Source organism: Eurosta solidaginis, chromosome 2 (assembly GCF_040869045.1).
Source record: "Eurosta solidaginis isolate ZX-2024a chromosome 2, ASM4086904v1, whole genome shotgun sequence".
NCBI classification, from domain to species: Eukaryota; Metazoa; Arthropoda; class Insecta; order Diptera; family Tephritidae; genus Eurosta; species Eurosta solidaginis.
Window position 1 is genome coordinate 18,966,846 of NC_090320.1, and position 6,702 is coordinate 18,973,547.

Below are 6,702 nucleotides of genomic sequence, written 5' to 3' on the forward strand. Positions count from 1 at the left end.
ATTGTAGGACCACGGGACATTATCCAGATTTAGAAAATATAGCGATATTAGAAAAAGAAAACCATTATAATAAGCGCTTCATTCTGAAATGTTGCACATTATAAATACTCCTACGGATATACTTATCAATTTTAAGAGTGATACGGACCACTGTGCACAATCCTACAGACAACTCATCAAAAATAGCTACAAGCAATGCTGAGTTTCATTTGTTGTTTGTGTTCTCTCCTACGACTTTTGTATGTTCTCTCGCCATACAACAACAACTAACCTGTTGGTGATAAATATGTTTTGAGCGTCGCTTACAGTTTATTAGTTCATATATAGTTGTTATTGTTAAATTTTGTTTACCATTACGGTTCTTTAATTGTTTACATCTGGTCTTAGGTGCTTTTTATATTGTTTTACTTTATGTTTAAAATTAGTCGGTAAGCAACAATTATATGTGTAAGTTGTTAATTTTTATGTACATTTAATGTTTTTAGTGTAATATTTATCTTAATTTCCAGACCTGAAGATGACTTCAAATTGAGGTCGAAATATCGACAACAATAAATATTGTATATGCAAAATCAAAATCGGTTTTTGAAATTTTGATGATAACTACAAAGAAACAATTATTTACAGTGGAAAAATTTCGTATTTAAGGCAACCGAAAAGCGTGATTTTCATACCTTTATGTAAGAATATCTCAAAAACAAAAACTAAAGTGTAAATTGGACGCGATATGGTGATTTGGCGTGCCGAAGACCTTTAATAAAGTATTAGCTCATGTCTGGTTCTAGAGTTTTTTTTTTTAATTTTGTCTGCTTATGTGGTCTTATTATATTTTTTTTAATTTTTTGCAATCAAAGATTAAGGGGTCACAAAGGACCTATGTTCAATGTTCCACAAATCTGAATGATTTACAACTTTGGTGTTCTAGAAAATATTTCCTCCTATACAAATTAATATTTTATACTAACACTTCAATTCTCCACTACACTATAGTTTGCTGTAATTTCTATTTTTACCTCTGAAGTGTAAAAGTGCCGAGTAAGTCTTTAACAACATGTTGCATCAGCAACATTAGCAACATGTTGTAGCAACTACCTGATGCCTTCAGAAAAAATGTTAAAAAGTTGTGGAAGGAGAAATAATGGTGTTTCCAAGTCTTAGAATGAAATGTTACCTATTTTACATATTTCTTAGAAACGAAAGTTCAAGCACTTCAGGATTCTGCACACATAACCAAAGCACACCTTGTGATCAGTTTAAGCTTTAAAAGCAAATTAGAAGTAAATTAGACGAGCTGGAGCATAAGTTTGTTCAGAAAAATGTATCTCTACGATGCCACTTTTCCGAAAAATACCAGCATTACTTTGTTTAAAAATAGCTGTTGCAGAGTGTTATTAAAAAATCCCAAGAGTCCATTGGCATTTTTTGTTGCACATAGCTACTATTATGGTTATTTTTATACTCAGCGTGCTTTGCACACAGAGTATATTAACTTTGGTAGCATAACGATTGAACGTAACGGCATAAACGAGTCGAGTTAAATATACCTCGTGCTCCAATGAAACATGAACCAGATACGGAAAGAGATTTAATATGCAAATGCAACAACAATGTGAACCATATGGTTCAGGATAGACTTCAATATATCAAAACGCTCAGGACGAAAAAAGGAATTGATGTCATTCCGTTCGTCTGTCTAAGCGCACAATAATTTGTGTTATCTTATTGAAATTTGCTATATGAGCTCCTAGGCACTCATCTTCCGTCGCTATTTAAAATGAACGAATGATAACCACTCCCAGGTATTACATATATAACATTTTGGAAAACACAAAAAACTTGATTATTTAGTAAATAATACACCTATAATGGGCGTGGCAGCGCCCACTTGTGATAAAATCAACTTTACAAATATTATTAATCATAAATCAAAAACCGTTAAACCTATGATTAAGGACCGCGCCCACTTTTATATAAAAGATTTTTTAAAGGATCGTGGACGAATAAAATAAGCTATATCTTTGCAAAAAAGAGCTTTATATCAATTGTGTTTTATTTCCCAATTGGAATTATAACGAAAAAAAGAAAGAATGAAAATTTTTGAAAATGGGTGTAGCACCGTAGCAAAATTTTTGAAAATGGGTGTGTCACTGTTTAACATCTTAATATATAAAAAACACGTGTCACAGGTTTGAGGCCAATGGACTCCTAAACTACTGAACCGATTTTGAATTTGTTTTGCACCACGTGTGAAGTTTGATCTAACTTGAAATATAGGATAGGCTATATCTCAGTTTATAGTCGCAATATTATTTTGTTGCAATTTTTTTTATTTGTTTATACGTAATATTAAAATGTTACGTATACGCAGTGGTTAACCTCTTTTCAATCGGTATGGATATGTTTGTGCACGTGCTTATTTGACTTTACATACATAAGTATAATATATATATATATATAGCACATCACCAGGGCCGGCGAGAGGGGGGCCGGCGAGAGGGGGCCTGGGGTTTCTGAGGGGGCCCGCGATTTGAGGTACTAAGACATTTCTTTAATTCAGGAGAGTCTTTAGTTGTTCCATGTGGAATTTTTAAGTCGAATTTCAAAAGCAACGAAAATCTGCATTTCGTTTTAATATTATAGTGAAGTGTGAAAAATAAAAATCTATGTATATAAAAAGAAAGGCTAAAATCGAGATATAGGCCAAAACGTGGGCCAGTGAATGCCTAGACAGTGTTTACACAATATGGATATCAAATGAAAGCTGTTGATGAGTGCTTTGGTACAGAGTAATATATTATCCAGAGACGGACTGGGACTGGGATTAGGACTAGGACTGGGACTGTGACTCGGAGTGGGGCTGGGACCGGGACTGGAATAAAATACATACCACCCTCTGGGACAGGCAAGAAGGTATGCAGAAGAATGATAAGGAATTGAGAGAAGAGAAAAGAGAGAAGGAGATTGAGAAAGAGATAGAATGAGAGGAAGATGGAGATAGATGAAGCGGACAAGACGGAGGGAAGAGTGAATAAAAGGATTAGGAAAAAGTGAAGAGGGAGGAGGGTAGAGTCAGACGGAAAAAGCTTATTAAAATGTATGCAGATAGGCCAAATTTAGGGCAGGACAACGTCTGCTGGGTCTTCTAGTATCCTATAAAATTGGGTACACATATTTTCCTTATAGCTGGAAATATTTCTAGTAAAAATGGACGTGATCGTTTAATGGCGTGGTCATTATAAAAAGGATGTTTAAAAGGATCGTAGACTAGAATAATAAGCAATATCTTAGCGAAAAATAGTTTTGTATCAATGATATTTCAACTTACCACGTTTTATTGTAAGAGGAGGTTGAACTGACCGGTCCGTGAGGACCTCACATAAACTGAATGAGTCCGTGGTGTTTATTGTAAGGCGAAATTGGGAAACATTTTTTTGTGGGCGGTGCCACGCCCCTTTCCGATCAAGCATTACACAACAGAACCTAAAAAATAAATCCCTCGTAACAAATTTCGAAAAAGTAATTTATCTGAAATGCACTGTACAATTGAAACTCACGCTGAGTATATAATGTTCGGTTACGTCCGAACTTATACACCCTTAGTTGTTATTTATGTATTTTTCAAATTGTTGTGTTGCATTTTTGTTAGATGCACTACAAACTGGCTCTTATTTATTTTCCAATATTAAAATATTCAAGTCAAAATCAAGAGTGAATACTAGCAACTACAGCGGAAAAGTTTAAACATTTATTTGCTGTGATTTATAAAAAAAAAATGCTTGGATTTAAAAAAAAATATATCACTACTAAATTTACATTTGCACCCTTGTTTCAGCTGGTCAGTAATTTGATAGAATTTTTACGCGAGCTTACTTTGATTACAAATTGGCATGGACTGTTTTGACTTTGTTTATTGACATTGTGTAGACATGGGGATTAGTTCGAGTTTGAATTTGTGTAAATTTTTATTTTTATTAAATAAATTTGAAAAATATTTGTATAACTGCTAAAATGATAAATTTGACAAATGGCTTTGAAATTTCACATAAAAAGTTTGTTAATAAAACAACAAATGCGAGGATTTAGATTAGAGCAAATAAGTTCCACTAAGTTCCATTGAAATGGATTCATTTAAATTGAATTAAACTCACAGTTACTCCACAATCGAATAAGGATGATACGATGTTTTTTTACGTAGATTGATGTGAATTGGAATGATTTTCCGATATCCTTTTCAAGTTTGATTTGGGAGCAAATCGGTGGTAGCCAGGCGTCTGTGCAATTAAGGAACGTAACTCCGAAAATAAAAATAACAAAAGAGGCGTGCCAAAGGTGGTGTTCTATGGCCATGAGATTTTTTCCCAAAAACCCTTACCCACCAGCAGAAGCTACCTCGCTTTCCTGTCCAAATGACTGCACATCAAAAATAATTATACCAAAATTAAATTAAAACAGTTCCATGGCGGCCACCGTGGTGTGATGGTAATGTGCTCCGCCTACCACACCGTATGCCCCGGGTTCCTACTCCGGGCAAAGCAACTTCAAAATTTTAGAAATAAAGTTTTTCAATAAGAAGACAATTTTTCTAAGCGCTGTCGCCCCTCGGCAGTGTTTGTCAAGCGCTCCGGGTGTATTTCTGCCATGAAAATCTCTCAGTGAAAACTCATCTGCTCTGCAGATGCCGTTTGGAGTCGGCACAAAACATGTAGGTACCGTCCGGCCAATTTATAGGGAAAATCAAGAGGAGCACGACCCAAATTGGAAGAGAAACTCGGTCTTAGATCTCTTCGGAGGTTATCGCGCCTTACATTTATTTTTTATAGTTCCATGCAAGATCTCTTTTGCACTTCATCAGACTTGGAACGGTCGCCAATAAAGTCTTCGTTAACGTGGTTTACGAGGTGAGACTAATCAAAGACACATCGATTGGAGTTACTCGTTCATGGGTTTTCGCTTCTAACAATTGGTATACACCGCTCCATATACCAGGCAATTAACGAAACATATTCGAATGTATTATGTTTAGATCCGCTACACTTAAAGAAGCAATGTCCGCCCAGCTTTTATTAGCTGGCTGTATAAGAGCAGAGCATAAGCGGTAAGCTACAAATTCCCTACAGTCCTATAACCGGTTCAGTTGAATCCATGCGATACCGTTGGTTGGTTGTTTGGTTGTTACGCTGCCTGAATGCTAAAGACCTGAGTCTAAAAAGCGCACGTGGTGCCATGTTGATACACTTTCTTGAAGTTCCGACAGCATGTAATTGCTCATAGTTTTAAGCGTAGTGTGTGCTACAGTTGAAAATTCGCAATAATAAGGCGCGATTCTTTCTTTGCTGCACTCCACATTACAGCTCCTCCAAATGCTGTTAAGAGGGATCCTAATTCTCTCAGCATGTAGGCCATGCGGTCAGTGTCCGGTGATTGGGACAGTGATCCTAAATACTTTTTTTCCTAACATGACTAACAGGTCCTCTGTTCTCCTACCATCGTAAGTTGGTCAAAATTTCTTTGTTATCCTGCAGGTGTCCGAGGAGTACTGTGCATGGACGTTGCATCTCGACCGCCTCCGCGTTGAACAGTACCCCTGTCTTTGCAAAGCAATATTAGAGTTATATTTTCAAAGTTAACTGCGGCTTGAAGCGACCTCTTGCAGTTGAAGGAAGTAATGGGGGAGTTCAGCGCCATTAGACTACTTGGCCATCTGAGTAAATGCCTTCTAACGGATACTAGAGGAGTTGGGAACATGAAATGAAAGCGCCACCTTAACTTTTGCTCAACGACCAAACTGAAAAATCCTAAAAGGAACCATGACCTATATTATAAAATATTTCCGTGACTTTTGCAAAAGCTAGAAGTTTTTGTAGAACGGAGCTACTGCATGCCACGGGCACAAAACGTTCTTGATCGTTTCATGCTTAAAGCCACACTTTCTTACTTCAAATCAAGTGACACCAGAAGACAGTGTCCAGTCAGAATACTAATAATTAACCTACAGTCAACACTTTTCAATGATAAGGGTAAATTTGTTATTCTAAGGCTGTAAGACCTGCACATGATACCTTACAGCCCTGTGCCTGGTTCCTTGCCTATACTGCTTAGTCAATCATACGCAACTCTCGCCTTCCTTCAATCTCTCCCAATCTGATTGGGACATCTACAGTACAGGCTTCGAGGGATGCTCCCTTTTTAGCTAACTCATTCGCCATTCCATCACCATTGATTGATACTTAAACACAAACAGTCTCATTATTTAGATTGATTACCTCATTTTAGTCAAGGCAAGTAAAGCTATAATAAGTTTTTTGACTCAAGAAAAAAAGCTTAGATTCTAAGTGTTTGCTTTTTGCTATCGTTGCTTACACAGCTGATTCTTTTTGCTTAGTTCACTTTTAGTTTTATCAAACCCATTTTTCTGTATGTAATATGTTTCTATTTAAGTATATACACTAACGTACAAGAAACTAATATAAAAGGATAAAATACAGACTACCGCCTTACTTCTAACAACCCATTTTTATACCTTTCATGAAAATGAAATGGTATATTAATTTCGTCACGAAACCGAAAATTGTAAGTCCTTAAAGGAAAATAGATAGTCCCACCATTAAGTATACCGAAATAATCAGGTTGAAGAGCTGAGTTGATTTAGCCATGTCCGTCTGTCCGTCTGTCCGTCTGTCTGTTTGTATGCAAACTAGTCCC

At 36.3% G+C, this 6,702-nt stretch overlaps 1 long non-coding RNA gene across 1 annotated transcript; it reads left to right on the top strand.

The window, feature by feature from the left end:
* Positions 1–370: 370 nt before the first annotated feature.
* On the top strand, positions 371–784 carry LOC137242011 (uncharacterized). Its single transcript, XR_010950053.1, has 2 exons — positions 371–447; positions 510–784. It is a non-coding gene; the product is annotated as an uncharacterized lncRNA (long non-coding RNA).
* Positions 785–6,702: the final 5,918 nt, after the last annotated feature.